We start from the raw sequence: 19,993 nt of genomic DNA on the forward strand, positions 1-19,993 counted from the left end.
AATTAAGCTTTGTTTTAATCCACAGGTTTTTATTCATCAGTAACACATGTTGGTTCTCTATCTCAGGACATAAAATGACATATTCGGTTGGGCGAGGATTAATTCTAAGCTCTAGAGGTTGCTGTTCGTCACGATCTGCGATGAAACACGTACAACAGTAGTTAGGTTGAGTTAATGATTTTATAAAAAAAAACAGAAATTATTATTTAAAATATTCTTTATTATCTTTTACTTTCTTGATTAATATCAATCAAGCAAAACCTACATTATATTACAGACACATTTCCTTCATCACATAAGCCATGCCTGAAAAAAAGCAAGGTTACTTTATATTGTTATATTTCGAATGTAACTATGCCACCAAACTGCTAATACTTACTCTCATTTACGTAAAGCAATAACACAGCAAGATTCAAATGACGATTTATTTAAATGATTATATGTGTTTTTCGTATTTGAAAGGCCATTCCACAGAATAAAAACTTAAAACAATATTAATTCTTAAATGTTTTAAACTGTAGCTATATTTCACATTTATAATTCAGTTGTTTGGATCAGGCTATTCTAATATCTTTACTAGGTATTCTATAAAAATAAAAGCTTTGTAAAAATTTTACGGTACTTACCGGGTTATTTTTAATGGTGATTTCAAATTGCTGAATCAACTAGTGATAAAAATAAATATTTAGCCATGTGCCCAGCGGGATTTAACACCGGAAACACCTCAGTAACCAACCGAACTTTCTGAAATGTTTCCAAAAAATTCTGATACAACTTAGTTTTGTTTATAAACAGAAGTATAAATACAAGTTTCCATATTTATAACTTTAAATATGACGAAATTCGATAAAAAAAGGTCATTCCCTGTTTAATAATTTTAGGAAATGAATTTTCAAAAATCCTTCCTTAATTCTCACCTACGTTATAAAAGTAACTCCTGTGCAAATTTTCATGCTGTGCGTTGTCTGTCAATCAGTGTTAGAGTTTTATTAAATATAATGTACATGAAATAATATGTTACGTATTATGATTTCAATCTTACAAGTTCGTAAATACAATTTTGATTGTGTGTCACTGAGCATGAATTCCAAGAGTTATAGGAAAGATTTTGATTACAACTTCGGGCTTGGTGTATGTCCTTAGAAAATCACAATTATTAGCTAGGTAAACCCGCAGATATGAAATGTTGCGACAGGTACTGTACCGTGTATTCAGAATTATTCTTAGTGTACAATTGGCTGTTCAAGTAATCTGCAAAACTTTCTTGTTTACTGAAGTCTATGCTATATTCTGTAAATGAGCTCAATATTACCAGATAATTTCTCTGTCTTAAGTGAATGATTTATTGCTTTTTTCTAGTGTCTTACTGACGTTTAAGATTTTACTTTGTGTTCCATGCAGCAGTTTTTCCACCTGTATTCCCATAAGGGCTCTTTGATTAAAATTTGTCCTTAGTTGAAATCCCCTCGTGAAATAGAAGAGATACAAATATTCCCTAAGCCGGTGTTTCATTTCATTCGTTTAAATCATTTGAACAATAAATAAATACATGTAAAAGTTTGCAATAAAGGATTATTTATCATTCTTTTTCCTATAAAAATAATTTTATTTCAACTCTGCATACAAACCATGTTTATTTTATTCATTTCGTAGAGTGCAGGAGTATTCATCTTATGAGCGCTTGAATATAAATTAAAATTGTGGCGCAAACTTGTTTCAGGTAATCATGAACATGTGATGTTGGCTAATGATAGTGAAACACCCAATTAACCGGATAAAAACTATCTTTTTTTAATTTTTCCTTACCTAGAGAAGGCCTTATAAATATGTCAAGAGTAAAATTTTGGACTAGAGAGAAATAGAACAAGAGTCATCACAGAGCAGTAATAAAGCGTGCCTAAATATTAAGCTCAAACATTTGAATTTATAGTACAAACGTAACCAGGAACATACAGTGTTAACATGGCGTGGTCATAAAAACTCATCGGTGGTTTTTGAACTTAATAACAAAAAATAACTCTCGATAATGAATTTGATCCATGTCGAAATCACGAACAAATATTATTTTGTAAACTCATTAATATCTTAATATTATTTTTTGATAATTTTGAAGTTTAATCCTCATCGTCGTCTTTGATTTCATTATCAGCGATTAAACAAGTTTTATGGACGCATGCCATTGTTTGTTGTCACAAGAATTTAAAAGAAGATGAATACAATAAACACTTGTAGAAAAAGCACAAATCAGCTGATGTCAAATGTTTGAATCCCATACACCACAAATAATTCTGTGGAAGGAATTAAGTCAGAAAAATATTATGTACGGCACAGGTGAACACAGTTGGTTGACAAAGTTTACGTCATTGTTATTTTTGACTACTCGGAATAACTCACACTAAAACCATTCTATTTGATTTCAGGTCCTGTAATAAATCATGTTTTGAAGTTGAAGCTCGCTGTTATTTCGAAGGACACTCGTAAACATCTTGTAACCAGTGCATTCCCCTACCAAGTTTCTCCATAAGGCTTGGAAAATGAAAACATAAGTAAATGGGTACCGTAAATACTTTTATTATACAAAGTAACAGCAATCATTTTAAATAGATAGCCGACACGCATTAGTGATTCGATATACGAGTGGTGTTTTTTTTTCAACCTCCGATTGTGCTTCTAAGTAAGCATGAAATACATCGGAGCTAGATCTGCACTTAGCGTGATTGCGCAGCTCCCCCACCATAACCTCTGCCGTTGTCGGCTCTAATGTATCAGTCGTAGCCGAGGTACATGGCCGCTACGATCGATAATCCCTCCAAATGTGAGTTACGATGTGTAATCCGTTTTCTGCAAGCAGAAGGACTTAGTGCTGCTGAAATCCACCACAGAATGAGCAGAGAGTATGGTGAAAACTTTATGAGTGTTGATAGTGTATGGGAATGGTGTATAAAACGTGAAAAAAAAAGGCGAACTGACGTCAATGTTGACGGTGGACAAGGGCGCAAGTCTGTCTCTACTGTAGACCTCGTTAAGCGTGTTGATCAGGTGGTCAGACGGATACGAAGGTTTACAATCAGTGAAATTTCTGAAGAATTTCCATAAATTTCAAGGTCTGCTTTGTACATAAATGTCAGTAAATACCTAGAATATCGGAAGCTGTGTGCTAGTTGGGTCCCAGAAATGTTGAGTGACGACCACAAAACGCAACGCATTGCGTCAGCCTTAAAGTTTCTCACACGTTATCGCAATGAGGGGGAAGATTTTTTGAAGTCCATCGTTACTGGCGATGAGACTTGGGTCCTGTATACAATCCTGAAACAAAGGAACAGTCTAAGCAGTGGATGCACACAGATTCTCCAAGCAAGCCGAAAAAGTTTAAACAGACGCTGAGCAACAGGAAAACAATGGCTACATTTTTTGGGCCCAAAAAGAAGAACTGTTCGTGGACCTTATGCAGCAGGGGACAACAATTACAATGGAAGTTTATTATGAAACTTTTCGTCATCTCCGCAGAGGAATGCTATCGTCAGGCGCCGTTTCGATCCATGGCAATGCAAGACCACATTGTACCAACATGACAAAATACCTTCTTAAACAGTTCAATTGCAAGTTTTCGACCAAATACCGTATAGTTCGGACCTAGCACCGACTGATTTTCATTTGTTCCGAGAATTGTAGTCATGGTTGGGCGGACACCACTTTGCCGCCAAAGACGAACTTCAGGATTATGTCAAGGCGTATTTATCTTTATTGCCGGCTACCTTCTTTGAAGAAGGCATAGAAAAACTTGTGTCACGTTATGACAAATGCCTCAACCGTTTTTGTGACTATGTAGAAAATAAGTAAGACCCATCTGCACTTTTGGTACAAAAATTATTATGTTATGTAAATTTGTCTTTTTTAGAGCCCATCGGAGGTCAAAAAAACAGCCTTCGTAAATTAAAACTTTAGTACATTTTTGCAATTAATTTTGTACAGCTATATCGAGGTTTTGGTTCTATAACACACGAGATTGAACTTCAATTTGAATTCACGAAATTGAGCATCTTTACTTTGTAGATCTGCCTGTTTAAGCATATGATTTTAAAGGGATAAATTTAGTTGAATAAAGACATTTATACTACCAAATATACAACAGCGAGAAATAAGAATGTGACAATGAATGATGTTAGGGAAAATTAAAGTACTTGTTACGAGTTACAGAAATTCTAAAGTTAAAGAAGTAAAAAAAAAAGTTTGTTTGGTTTTAAACATAAAAACTTAAACATGTATGTCTACTTAAGCTGGACGTTAGAAACTGAGCATAAAAAAATACAAGAAATGTCACGTACTTTTGAAGATATTGAAGTTACGCTTTTTATACGAGGTTCTCGCGTTTAACGTTTGCGTTACTTTCTAATGATGCCTTGGAGGGGGAAAAGAAAGAAAGAAATAGCCAGTAAATGATTGCTCGATGGCGCGGGGTTACTGATGGCAGAACCGCGTATGATTTAATATACTTTCAAATACTTTTTATGTAAACGTTTACATAATTTCTCATACTTTTGCCTACTTTCGCATACTTTCACAACTCGTAACCTAAAACTCTGAACTCTGATGGTGGAGCCGGTGTTAACATTAAATTTTGTGATATTATGTATGGACATTTCCAATTGGGTTATTATTCATATTTTTTGCTACCATAACCCATTGATTTATTTCTATATTCAATTGAAGACATGGACATACACTATTAAAAGTCTACTTTTAATGCATGATTACGAGTGTTTCAAATTTTAGAGTACCTACAAATTATGTTTGGAGTTGCTCTTCTGACGAGCGTGGCGGCCATACACCAATATTTAAAAAAAAAATTTATTTCAGATTATTTATTCACAATAATTATATTACATAAATGTTAAAATGCGCGTTCCAGCCGTACAACTATCTTCCATGCACACATATTTCTATACTATGCAACCATAATTAATACATTTTACTTAACGTTAAGGAAATGTTGTTTGGGGAAGAACATAAAAAACTATTCGAATAAATAGACATAGAAGAGAAGTATTTACATAATAAGAATTATATGTAATTCCGACATCCCAAATATCTATAAATCACAAACTTGATATCTAGTTTGGTAATCAATTTTTTTCACTAGTTCGTCGTGGATCATTTATTATATGCTTATTCGAAAATGATATAATTACAAGGAACAAATTGTTCATAAATTTAAATAATAATATCTATAATGGGAAAATAAAAACATAGGCATGAGCCCTGGGTGTAAAAAAAAGAAACAATATATACAGTTGTAATACTTACCAACTCTAATATAAAACAAAACGATCTCTATTGATGATTCTCTGGGGTCATCAAAGATTATTAGTACTGTTAAGGAGGACGGCGTTACAGTGAGTTCTTAATATGAGGGTGAGATGTGTCCTGATAAATGTCGTATTTAGCAAGTGTTTTACTAGAGAGTTAAGATGTTGGAAAGAAGGGTGGAAAAACTTGACAGCGACGTGAAATACCTTTTTTGAAGGTGGTCGTGTAACAAACAGTCGCGTAACAAACATACAACGATGTCCACAACGGATAGCCAAGAATCATACGTAGGCCGGTGTTAAAGATTGAAGTCACTGGGCCCTAGTGGCAACTGCATACAGAAGCACTGGCAACACGTAAATTATGTAAAGATAAAGTCGTAGGCACTCTGTAACAGGGCACATAACACAAAGTAAAGGGCTCAGCATACGATGTAACGTTTTCGACCAATGTCGGGACGTACGTTTTCCAAGTCATTGTATGGTCTATGATCACACCTAAGTATTTGGCAGTGTTCATATATGGCAATACTTTACCCATCAGTGTTATTGGCGTAGTTGCAAAAATGACTTGTGTTTTCTCTGGGTTGAGAAAGACTCCCAATCTGAATAAATACTAACAAACCTGAATTAAAGCTGACTGGGCACGAGCTTTCAAAGTCAAAGCATCTTCCCCTTGAAGTAGAAGGGAAGTGTCATCAGCATATAATACTATTGAACATCTCGGTGGTTGAGATTGACCAGGCCCGGTTGCATACAAGTTAGATGAATTTTGTGAAGAATTGCAGAATGGTGAACAGAATAAATTTTTTTTAAGATCCAAGGGAATGACAATATAATGAAAATGCATATTAAAACCAGCAGTGATTTTATCAGCAACATAAGCAATGGTATGGAGTGCAGAAACTGGAAATCTGAACCCTAACTGGAAATTGGGGAAAGATATTGGGTTATGAAATGTCTATTGATACATTGCAAAATGATGTCCTCAAATACTTTTGTAGGGTAAGACAGCAATGTAATTGGTCAAAAAGCAGCGGGCGAGGATTAAGTTGAGGTTTTTGCTATTGGTACAATGATTGCATGCCACCAGGATGATGGAAAGTGGGCTAACATGCAGCAAACACTCAGTAACTTTGTCAGATAAATGTCAGATTTTCTTGAGATTTCATAACGATCGGGTGTATACCATCAGGCCCTTGGGTTTTTCCAGCTTTCAGTTTAAACTTAACGAGGAATAGTTAGGAGTGTTCTATCATCAGGGGGCATTGTAAGAAGCTGAAATTCTGGATAATCGTATTGATGGAATGTAGGATCATATTGTCGTTTCACAATTAGAAGTATTCTCCGTAGGGAATCTAAAGTGAGTTGTTCCTATTTTAGGGAAGAGGGTGGGAAATTCCGACATTCTAAACATGAATTTGACGGACATAACAACAGACTGAACCTGAATTCACAGACAGTATCCCTAGAATGTTTAGCTGCTGTTCACTCATCCACACTTGAATTCCAGTGCGTGTACCATTCTAGATCTCCAAGACGGCGCGACTGCTGCTACCTGCGGCGGACAGCATTGCGTGCTTGTACAGCTGACATAATCTATAAACGGTGCTCCACCGGGGCATACCTTCCGAAGTGGAATGTTTACCGTTGTCGCTTCGTAAATGGTGTCCATATACCTCTGTACCAGATCATCCATCTCGTCTACATTGGTTACCAGCAGATTCAAGTGGCTGTCTAAGTGATGCCGGAACAAGCGCCAGTCAACCGCCTTGAAGTTGTACTGCATTTGAGAGTCTTTGGGGATGAAAGGCAACCGTAACAGTCCTAGTACAGGCAAATGATCAGAAGCCGTGTCCATCAGCATTGTTATGTTTTGTTCCAAAACAGAGAGAGAAGTTGGGAATAGATCCAAGACTAAAGGGTGGAATGTTTCATGAGTAGGAAAATAGGTGGGTGAGGGTGGAGCATGTAAGACAAGGTTGGTGTTGCCCATGAAATGGAGCAGTGCCCGCCCACGAGAGATATCAACCATACAGCCCTAGCTTGTGTGTATGCAGTTAAAATCACTAGCTATCATCCAATATTGTCCACACGAGATAAAACTTCAAGGTTCACTTTAGAGATTATTCTGTTTGGTTGCAGGTATAGTGCCACTGCTGTGAAAGCCAGTTGACTTGACGTGATATGTACGGCAACTGCAGCCAGAGTGTCCAATGGCGGGAGAGACCAGTGGTGATGTTGGATATGGTGCTGCACCAAGAGGGCTACCCCTATCGTGTGCCCGTGGTGCATTTTTGCCGGTGGCACACATGCCCGGAATTTGGAAAGGCGTAATTAACACCAATGATGATTGCAAATGTTATACAAAATCTTTCAGCTCCTGCAGATAATAGAGAACAGAACAGCCATTCTATGAGTAAAAAAATTTTTCCTAAGCATGTCTTCGAGGGTTGTACTTGATTGGGCTGTGGTGTTTGGTCATCAGAAACGATGATGTGTATAGACACTGTCAAAAGAACCTCTAGTTTAGCAGATAAGGTGTGGGTTGAGTGAAGCACAATAATGCCTGCAACAGAAAGGTGAGACATTCACAGAAATGTAGATATCTCAGCATATGTACTATCTCCTTAACATAATCCATGGCATTTTGAGCTGTATTGTCTGTTACAGACGGTGGGTTCGGTGGTGGTAGTTTTACCCTAATTCCTTTCATTTAACCAGCTGCAGCACTGTCATATGAACCAGGGAGGGAAGAGATTGGGTTGAATCGTAGCTGGACTGAAACCACCATCGTGTCTGCTTCTTCCTTGCGGCTTGCCCTTCTGTGTACTCCAGACGTTTTGCACATCCTGAATAACTGGTATGATGATCCCTTTAACAGTTACCTATAGCAAACCAGAGGATGTGTATGGTCTAAGGTCCATGCGCTGGAACAGTGTGGACTACTACATTTAACACAACGGGGTCGCTGGTTACACTCATGGCTATAGTGTCCAAATGCTTGACAATTGAAGCACTGCACCGTGCGTTGACTGCCATGGAACAACTAAATACGTACTTTGATACATCCAAAATGCCTTATTGCCTGAGTAAGTTGTGCAGTTACTTTTACAATAACTTGAAACAGAGATCATCAAACAGGGTGTGGGCCCCTGATGCTCATTTGGAAGATGTTACTATGCTCAAACCCAATATTATATTAACTATATTTAAGGTTGTTAATAAAGCGATTTTAGTGATAGAAGTAGCGAGTATTGAAATTTAAATACAAAATCTAATAAAAAGCTCTTCCAACCTACTTACATTGCGAAAATTTTAAGTCGTGCACTGCCCTTTGCAGAGCTATTTGATGGAATACTTGTATGCATGCATAAAATTTGCTCAATGTAGTTTTTATGTATCTGACTGTGTTAAGGTGAAGTTTTTTAATTTATAATTTTATTCAGTATATGTAAGAAATGTAAATGAATATAACGTTTATAATATTGTTTGATGTGGTAGAATGTTGGAATTTTGACTAGTGCCAAAACATAATATTTTGAAGTATACTACTATCAAATTTTTTTTCAATGAAACTACAGTGGCCGTAATTGCCAAAGTTTCGTGCTTGTGTGCATAGGATCGTGGGTTAGAATTAATGTTGTTCAATGGAATATTTTAATTTATATAAAATATTTAATCAATTACACTTAAGGTCTATTAAAACGAGAGTATTTAGATAAAAATATACGAAACCAAAAAAATAATAATTTATTGCTGCTTAAATAGACGCGGAATCAGGAGAATTCCAGCTGGAGCCATATCCGAAGCAATAATCTTTTTAAGATAATATTCAAAATTATCACAAAAACCATACATAAATATAGTGTCTGAAACCAAAATCGAGCACTTCATCGTAGACATTTTGCTCCGAGCATGCCAGAGCATTCCTGAAGTTTCATGAAAGGCAAGCCACAAAGCTAAAACTTCTGGCTTAAAAAAAGGTCCGTGCCAGAATAGGCTGTATTTTAACACTTATTGTGATGAAATAAATAAATATAATGGGAAATAATATTTTACATTGCAAAATAGAGTCGTTCTGTTCGCAAAAGTGGAGGTGCGTTAAAATTCTTTTCTAGAAAATTCTCTTTGGAGCCCCGGGTTGCTCTATTAGCCCGCCGAGTGGATTGAATATGCAGATTGCATAACTAAAAGGGGATTTCTTTTACATCATTCCTCTGTGGAGTTGCAGTGAGCGAAGAAGTCTTCAAATTTTGCTGACATTTCCTTTAACAATTAAAGTCCATTTACGTTATAGTTATTTGAAATACTTTCTTCCTGAAATTACTGTATGAAATGCCATATTTCGGATGAACACTCTTTAAAAAATATTTTGTTGCATATGACAGTTTCATAATTAAAAAATAACTAAAAGGGGTACATTAAAAAAATTGTTTAATATTTTACGTTACTTATGTAAAACCTGTGAGAAATTCAGTAAAAAAGGTTTGCTGTTATTGTTTTACAGTTATAGAGATTTTGGCTTGATAATAAGCTGAGTTCACGAAATAAATACATAGAAAAAGCACACACATACTCGTGGACAGACAAAATGCGTAAAAATAAAGCTCAAAAATCAAACTGGATAATGAAGCCTAAACTTATTTAATTATGCTTATTTTTTTTTGGTATACATGAAGTTTGTGTTATACAATGAACATCAGTTTATCTCAAGCTGGTCAAAAATTTATTTCAATTTTAGTTTTTTACTATAAATCAGCTTCTACCTTAAAAGATGGGTTAAAACAAAAACCAATTGCTTTTAAACTTTTTGTTTGTTCTGTTATCATGAAAAAGGATTTTCGTCAATGGCATTCATTCTAAGTTATAATGTTTAAGTATGTTTATATGCTTAACAATAGGTAAACTTAATGGATCAAGAACTGTGGAGATGTATTTCAGCTAAAATCTTAAGGCACGTGTAATAATATATTTTATGTCGAATAAAGTCAAATTAATGATTTTATTTTAATTAATCTTTTGCATTTCGATACAATTATATTCCTCTGATAGGACATATTAGGATATGTCTTAGAACATTAGAAAAGCAATAATTAATGTGTAACCTTAAAGGATTTTGTAAAGTATTTAAATACCTATATTAATGTATAAAAACTTACCACATCGCTATAAAACAGTTTTCTTCTTTTCACCTCTTGGTATTACAAGGGAATAATAAATAGCAAACGGTTCTTATACAAAATACATTGTGCCCAAAACGAATGACCCAGTTATAAATTTTAAAAGTACTAACTGTAAGTACAATAAAAATATAAGTCAAACGGTTTTATATAAGCGCATGTGCAAGTTCTGTTTTTTTTTCTCGCTTACAGTGTTACCTACGCAAAATGGAAATTACATGTAAACATGTAAACTTTATTTGGTAACAGGAAAGGATAGACCCCCTCCCCATTGGAATCTTTTGTACAAGAGAGGTTGAACGTCGAAGTCCCTGACCGTTGGATTGGTCGTAATGGTCGAGACGAAAGAGCTCTTTTTCTCTGGCCTCTACGTTAACTTGACATAAAGGTTTTTTACATTAAGGGCTTTATAAAAGATCGTGTGTACATTCAGCCTCTACCTAATGATTTTCCGGGGTTGAGACTCATAATTGAAGAGGCTATTGCTTAAATTACTCCGGACTTGTTGACCAGAGTGTGGGAAGAATTTGACTTCAGATTGGATGTGTGCCGTATAGCTAAAGGTGCACTTATATAACATTTGGAATAAAATCTAGGTTAGTTTTCCTTCAATTTGATGTACGATTGGTTGTAAATTGGCTAAATTAGATTGTCATAGTATACCATTGAAACAGGGACATTCTGTATAATATCTTCTTACATTAAATGCTTATTACATGCTTCTAAACATCCAGTCCATGAAACAGCCACTAGGCCTATTATTTAAACTCCGGCAAGATATGAAATTGGCTTGTCGATCTCCTACCACACCCTCACAAGCTGGCTCCTCACCTGGTGGCCTGGGTTTGAATACGCGGCATATCTTCGGCAGGGCCGTCCCAGAAAACCCTCCCCCCCCCCACGCAAAGGTTGGCAACCAGCAACGCCCCGTTCGTCACAGTACAACTACCCTCTATTCTCTGAGTTTATCTCTTTGATGCACAGAAAATTTTTTTCCTGTACTTTCAAAAAAGATTCCTTTGGAAACCAGTTACGAAGAAATAGTTCGTAATGCTACAAGAAAGGTACTGTTAATTTGTACAACGCATGCCTATGGTTATTTTTGTCTACATGAAAAACGGTTTTCGAGATAGAACTCAGTATTTCTTACGAAAATTAACGGATAATTTTTATATTTCAATTTATTGTTTCATTCAAGTATAGTTACAAAAAATCAAAAAAAAGTATATACTCAATTATTTGACATTATTTTCTTTTAATGTGTTTATTAATGTTTAGCAGTTAATCCTAGAAAGCTATTCAGGGAAGGGTTTACAAATAACTTTATCTATTGGAGGTTCTGGGACAACACAAAACATAAATGCCAGGGTAAGAATCCGAACCCAATATTAGTGCGAACGCTATTTTTTTATATCGACACAGTTGCTGTCACATAAATGTACAATTGCACAAATATTTGTAATTTTTCTTGAATAATTACGTTCCAGAAGAAAAAAAGAGAATTACAGTGTATCTGAGGCTCTCGCCCGGGGTCGACGGTTCAGCGGTCATTCAACTCAAGGCAACCGAAGGCTGCTCTGCCCGAAGAGCTGCGAGTGTTGCCACGAGGACTTGCACGGCCTGCGCACGTGTCGCTTGAGAGAGCTCACAACCACGTACCAGCAAGCCTCTCTGTAGCTTGAATCAAATGATGGTCCTGATGTATATAATGAAGAGCAAGGAAAGTGACAATCGGCTTTATTACATTATATATATGTATATATAAATGTGATCGAGTATTCATTTACTCGGCAGGGATGTGTTGTGGTACGTGCCACTTATTTTCTTACACAGTTCATTCCTCTTTTTACATTTAAATTATTGCAGGTTATTTTTCAAGTTAACCTTTACTATGGTTTTTGATTCTGTTTATTTTATTTAATTGTCTAATATTTTTATTTCGTTAAGACATTTAGTTTAAAATTCTGGTAAATTTTGTTGTAAGTTTTGCTAATGTTGGCTACGTGATCGTGAAAAAATACCACAACATATTAAAGACTGTGAGATGCTAATTTATAATTTTAGTTCATTTCAAATATTTCTATTGTGTTAGTTTTAGGTACATTTATTATTTATTTTAATTGGCAGAGTCAAAAAAAATTCTTCATGGGCATGCCTGATAATGCCTTGGTGTGTGGTTTAAGAATGCAAGACAGTGACTGCTTTCTGCCGCGCACGAATACAGCGCTGTGTGGCGGCCGAGCCGCGAGTCGCGACAGACGTGAGCTCGCGGGCGAAACTTCACCCGGCCCGCGGATGTGCTGTTTGATTTTCACCGGGCGTGTAAGAGCTGAGCATGGCTTTTGAAGTGTTCGTAAGTGCTGTACGCGAGGATCCAAAGAAATTTTAGGGATGCACGAGAAATGTGATGATCGTGCGCGCTGTAAAAAAACAAATAATCGGCACTTTGGTGTTTTGCAGTTCGGTTTTCATTCTGGATCTGTGCGTCGTCAACCGCCAGCTGTGGACTTCAGCTACAAGATACGTCCTTTTATGTGCCAGGCAAGGCTGTGTCTAGCACGCCTTCCAGTAAAGTTGCGAGACGCAATTTTACGACCTACTGCATGTATCGTCGGCTTGCCGCCCAGCGCATCAAGTGAGTTACTCCCCCCACCCCTCAGACCCGTTAAAACATTCACCACGACGTCTCCCAGCTGTGCTTTATTGCGTCGGGATAACAGTAAAATGTAAGTGCGCAGCTGCGTAGTGACACTTTGCCGCGGGGAACTGAGATGGTGATGTTAGGCCGCATTATACTGCGGGACTTTAAGAAAATTTAAATTTTTTGTAAAATATATTTTAGCCAATATTAACGTAACTTTAAACAGGCTGCCTAGAATGATGTATAAGAACAATCTGAAAGATACTTAAAAAAATTTGACATGTATCATTCTATTTTATAACTTTTTAGATAAGTTTGGTAATGTATTTACTTATTCAGATACTTTTTTATCGTTGTAATTTCTTTAATATAGCTCGCTAATATGTATTCATATGAGTTAAGTAACCGTGCACGGGATATTTAATGATTAATGAAATAGTAGGCCTATTGAAATATTTTATATTTAGTATATTTCTTTTGAAACATTTATATATTTTTGATCATGGTAAACTGCATAATTTGTATACAAGGTGCAGGCAAATACACTTCTTAAAGTATATAAGCATTGTACGAAGTGCGATCATATTAAAAGCACCAACAAGTAAAACCACCTGTCAATATTGGTCCTCCTTAAAATAATTTGTCATTATTTGTTTTTCTCTGCTCACAGACTTGCAAATAATGAGCAGCTATCATGATAATCGCGGTGTTTTACAGCTCACTGTTTTCAGCGATTGATAATTGCAATGTTTTGTTTGCTGCATGTAAATGTGGCTGCTACTAGCAAGTCGTGGGAACTGTCACTGCCTTCTGTCCTTGCGGGGGACAGTGACAGTGTAAACATCTAATCTCGGAAACTAGCCAATTAATGTGTTCTCATGTTGTTTATGTTACAAATAAGCTTATAATACAAAACTAGGACACAAAATTTAACGTAGAATTCTTTGAAATAATGCCAAGCGTGATAAATAAACTTATAAATAAAATAATTATTTTTCAAATACCAGAATTTCTGGGATTTCTGCAAATCACGCACATTCTTTCTGCGTCCGCCTGAATAGTAAACGTGGCATGTCACTATCAAACACTGATGGCCGAGCGGCATGAAACAACCGGAAATTTGAAGCTATTAGAAAAAGGCATCTTGTTAAAATTCACGAAACAGTTTATACTATAACGTTTCTGCACACGTAAGAAGTTATACTTCTATGGCATTACTGAAATTTTAAACTTAAATATTTTAAAACACAAACTATAAAACTAAATATATGTTTATATATTTGTTTTTTACCTTAAACGACTGAAATCATTCTGTAAATACTTCCTACAAATAAACCTTAACCTTATTTTAGTAATTCAGTATTATAATTATATTATAAAGTTATTAAAAAGCAAAAAAAAATGTTATAATTGGCGAGATTTGAACGTCACTTAAGGTCATCAAGCGCATGCTCAACCGCTCTGCTATTAATCCGATTGGGTAATTATAAGTATACAATATGTATTATTATCATTGTAATGTCAGGTTTCTTACGCTTTTTTAAAATTGGGATTATTTTTACAATGAATAATTTTTATTTAATGTGGTTTTTTGGTCATCAGCCATTGCAATGGCGTATGTAAAAAAAAAAACATTATACCATACGTACTGGTGTGTCAAATGAAACTTTATGTTAGTGAAACACGTGTGTACACCATTTTTTGTGTCACATTTCCGTTCATCTATATCCGTTCCATTTTCACGAAATTACTCCTACTAAATGCCGTATACCGATAGTTAAGATGTTTTCACAAAAAAATTATAAATCTCAAAATGGGTAAAAACAACTATTGAAAAACTTAAAACACTTTAAATCCAAGTGGTAAATTTTGATATTATCGTTATTAGTCATCCATATATTTAAATGATTCCAACATTTAAAAAAACTGTTTTGTGATCAAATAGAGCAGCATCTGTTCTCGTTCTTCAACAGTATTTTTTTTTAATCCTAGGAACTAAAAAACGATGTAATATTGTTTTAAAAAACTAACCTCTACCTGAATATTATAACCATGATTTCCAACGGTGAATCTTCCACACTAAATACCCTAAAACTTATCAGTTTGCATTAGGAAAGAAAAAGTAAACTCGCATGTAATACTAAAAAAACTAGTTTCATTCATAATATAAGACGCATGACATCGGAAAAGATTTGAAGGTTTTATCCGGGTGATATTGTTTCATACACCCAAACCATTCATTTACAACACCATCCACAACTCATCTCCCCCAAATGATAGCCGGGAAGAACAGGGAAACCCTTGGCGGAAAATATTTTATTTATTTATTATTTTTTGTATTGTTTGGTCTCTTCGACATCCGAGTGGTTTCGGAACACCGTTGTAACCAGGAATCGGGGAAAACCGGCCCAGTATTCGGTCTTGGGCCCCGTCGAACCCGAGTCAAGTGTTTAGTCGCTGCGTCACTCGCTTGACCTCAAACAGGACTGCCTGCTGCGCCAATCACCAGTCTTCTCTCACCTGCGATTAGCTTGTCTCAGATAAAAAGAAGAAAAAAACCAACATGACATTAGACGGAGAGTAGACATACTTAACCAAAAACAATTTTAAAAATGTAAAAGGTTGCGAAGGCTACTTTTATATTTCAAATTGTTTTATTGGTTGTTCAGTTCTCTGAAAAGATGAATTTGAATTCCGTAAAAAAATTTATAAAAAAATGGTAGCTAAATATTATTTATGATAAATAAATTGTCTTTTAAATCGTGTAGTGCTATTGCTTTACGTACATGACAGTAATACATTTATTTTTAGGAACATATTTACATAGCTCAAACTGAAAATTTTCCAATTGCCACGAATTTAAAACTGATATATTTTTTTTTAGTTTTAAAGTTTATATATATTTTAAATAAAAAATACATGAAGATATTTTAATTTAAATTTGAGCTAATATCTCTATTTACTATACATGTTTTTAATTTCAATAGAAAAATTGGGTTTTGTTACTTCATATATAGTTTTGACACATTTACTGTTATTTACAAAGAATTATATAAAAAACTTACTAGACGTTTAGCATTATTTCATCCCAACATTGCTTTTAACAATAATTTAATTTACCCATAATTTCTCTAGGTTTACAAACCATAAATATTTTAAATGTTGTGTTAGACCTACGGAATATATTTGAAACACGTTCTTCAATTATATATTCAATTTTTAAACATCATATATTTAAACCAAAACTGCTATGAGCCTTTCTCTTGTAGCAACTGGTCAGTAAAATTATATTCTTGATTATCAGCAAATCTATGAGTAAATTTGACCAAACGATCTATAAATATAATGAAAAACAATTCATTTTAAGTGCAAAAACTATTCCAAAAATTGAATTTTAAATAATACTGAAGCTTGTGCAAAGCATGATCTCTGAAACTCTCAATAACCTTGTAATCGCCACTGAAATAGTCTTTAGTTCTGTAACTACATTAAGAAATTAATCGCCGGTTTCACCAATATCGTATAACTTTTAAGGGCTGCTTAAGGCCAATTACATTGAATCGTTTCACCAATGGTTAACTACCTTGTAGCGATCTTAAGGAGAACTTAATTTAGGCAGCCAAAATGGGGCCCCTATGTTCTTAAGAAGTCATTACCGATCCCACTAAAATAATGCATGCTGGAGGAAACAGAAAGAACTTGCCGAAGAATTGTTGAAATTAATTTTTTTGACGTGACAACGTCTAATAAATCGATGAACGCCGGCTGCACGCACGTAAAAGTGTCCCACTACGGATGTCCCACTACGGATGTGCTCTGTTTGCTCATTGTACGCATGCGTGGCATTTCTCTTCATGCTCATTGTACGCATGCGTGGCATCTCCCTTCCACTCGATTGGAACGAACCATCGATTTGACTTTTCAATCATATTTTCGTCGTTTGAATTATTAATATTATGTAATTTAAGGATCGTCCACCGATTTTCAGCACAATCGGTACGGTTATTTAAAAGTAATGTTGAATATTCAAATACGTTTTGAACCAACAATTGTGTTTTACAGTTACACATAATAATTCAAATTACTCCCGGGATCTTTTGCACAATGTTTTAAAAAATATTGTAACACATTATAAATAAGTTTGGTGTATTTGGGATGCGTATTTGTTATGAAATCGTGTTATAAAAACGAAATAATATTATTCCCCTGCCGTGAACAAATTTTTTATAAATATGTATATAATATCTAAAACTATTAGATTTCAAGTTAGGCCTCGTGGCCATTCACACCAACCCCGTCATCGCTGGAATCGGTGCCTACGACATGTTCGGCCCGCATGTGCATCGTCGTATCAAGGACTTTGCGCTTCAAGATCCCCCCCTAGTGTAGTGGACCTTCTTGTGCTGTGTCCCATGCCCGTGCATGGTTTGTGTAGTGTTACGTGCCCGTGCTTGGCTTGTGCTGTGTTCCATGCCCGTGCATGGTCTGTGCAGTGTTCCATGCCCGTGCATGGTTTGTGTCGTATTTCATGCCCGTGCATGGTTTGTGCTGTGTCTCATGCCCGTGCATGGTTTTTTTGTTTATGTACTGCTACGGTGTGTTTTTGTTCTTGCCTTGTGCTTATTAAGTGCTTTGTTGTATATGTTTAGCATTAAATGACTTGTTACTTGTTCCTCCCACTAGCGGTCCCAAATTGGGTGCCTCACCCTCACTGTGTACTTACTTTTTCCATCTGTAAGCAAGAAGGCGGCCTGGTTTTTAAACCTTTTTTTTTCCGACCCTCCCTGATTCTTTAAGTTACTTTGGGTCGTCTTTTGTTATATTCTGTTCCCTTTTTGTTTGCTGTACTCTGGTTTTTTTGTACTTTTTCCTAGGACTTTTAGTGGTGATATTTTGTACGATAGTGTTGTGTTTTTATTGTAATATGTATTTATTTAAGCACGAAAGAGCTGAGTTACCTGGAGCGTGCTCTTATATTTGCTATAATGTTTGTTTGTAATGTGTATTTATGTGTTGAATAAAAATCAATATATAAATCTAAAAAAAATCTAACTTCTAATTGTAAGGTTATCGGTTCAAATCCCGGCAACTGCGAAATTTTTTTTTTGTTCTTGTATAAATAAATACGACGTACACAACATTTCAAAAGTAATAAATATATTTGAATTAATGAATGCAAATAAAAGTAAATTTATTAATTAAATTTTACATTTCATTTCACTGCTTTGTATCCATACAAAATAGTGATAATTCAATAAAAATGATTCGATTTTATTCATAAATATATGCAGAGGTAGATTTTATCATACAAAAGATAGAAATATTAAAAAAAAAATTCTTCCTCAAACAATATAACATTTTTAATGCCTAAATGGTTTGGTTGCGAAAACCAATTACGGCTCAGTCTCAGGCCGAATATGATATTTCCTTTTCTTCTGGATCTATCATTTCATCAATGTTTGGTTATGACGTTGTCACGTTAAACTATCGTCCGTAAACCGACTTTACAGACAACCATTTTTTTTTTTAAGTTTTGGTACAGCTGCCACGACCACGAATATTTCAACACATGCCTAACTATCATGAAGAACTAGATGCAAGTGATTTCTTTGAGAGATTTCGTATGAAGAAAAATGGTGTCCATTGGGTTTTGCTACACACTGAAAATTATTTGGAATTCCCTTCCGATAGTTTACAATATATATTTTTAAAGTTAAAATTTGATTTTGAGTTTTATGATCTATAAGATAGCAACTGAAAAAAAAAAAAACACTTTCCGAACATACACTTATTTTGATGTTAGTTTGATATATGAATATATTGATAGTGAATATATTCTGGTGCCAAACAGTAGGCTATAATATTTTTGATATTTTAATAAAGCAAAATAAGAACTTAACTGTTGAAGACAAAATTAAAACATAACCTGATTCTTTTCAACACATTTTACGCTAATTACAATAAAGGAACTACATATAACAATAACAATTACTACAAATATGACTTGCTGAGCATTGTTAAAGTACTAAAAATTCTCTATTAAATTTTTTCAATTTTGTGTTGTATTTTCCTTATTGTTTCGTTTTATTACTATGTATGTGTTGAAATTAATTTATAATATTATTGTTGCTTTCATTTTATGAATTTTTAACGCCTGTGTGTACTATTGTAACTTACGATTCTTTTTTTACTTGTTTTACGTTTTTGAGTTATTTATATTCATGCAGGAATTATAGAATACAAGCATATAAATAACCAAAAAGAATGGATCAGTTAGTTCAGAAAGTGAAGTATGATACAGGTAGGCTGTCAAAAGATACTAATGTGGAGCAAGAAATTTATAACCTTATAATAACACTCAATAATAACATTTTCTGTCGCACCGAATGCAAAAATCGTCATCAAAGGGATTCTGCAGACTAGTAAAACCCCTCACCATTGATGTATATGTCTTTAAAAGAACTGAATTAATTTTTACATCTGAAATTTACCCAGCACCAAATTTCATGAGATGAATATTCTCATTGGAATGTGCATAATTTTTTGCATAATTTTTTTAAACTTATAAAGTTTATTAAATTATCTTTATAGCGCACAACGCAGGACCATACGTTAAAATTAAATGCCAACTTTTCCCATGCCCCATCATTTTCCTTACTTGAAACTACATCCGTCCGATTATTATCTTTTTCAGTTTTTAATCTCTTAACTAAGCTCAAGTCCATTATTTTATTATCTACAGAAAAAATCTTGCATTGTTATTCTTCTTGTTTCATATATTTTCTTAATTAACTGTGACATTCAAATTACACAACTGTCCTAAACGTGTGAATACTCTAACAACATTCCATTTTGTTTTGTTT

General features: G+C 34.7%; 1 protein-coding gene across 3 annotated transcripts in view; it reads right to left on the reverse strand.

Moving 5' to 3' along the window:
* Positions 1–162: 162 nt before the first annotated feature.
* LOC134530858 (uncharacterized) overlaps positions 163–19,993 on the reverse strand; it is an 81,545-nt gene continuing 61,714 nt past the window's right edge. The window contains exon 3 of one of the 3 annotated variants that reach the window (XR_010074881.1): positions 163–3,306. The gene's annotated coding sequence lies outside the window, so the exon portion shown is untranslated. Of the gene's footprint in view, positions 3,307–15,440; positions 15,651–19,993 lie in introns of those variants that run through there. The other 2 variants (XM_063366121.1, XM_063366122.1) reach the window with 2 other exon arrangements.

Source organism: Bacillus rossius, chromosome 3, assembly GCF_032445375.1.
Source record: "Bacillus rossius redtenbacheri isolate Brsri chromosome 3, Brsri_v3, whole genome shotgun sequence".
In the NCBI taxonomy this organism is placed as follows: domain Eukaryota; kingdom Metazoa; phylum Arthropoda; class Insecta; order Phasmatodea; family Bacillidae; genus Bacillus; species Bacillus rossius.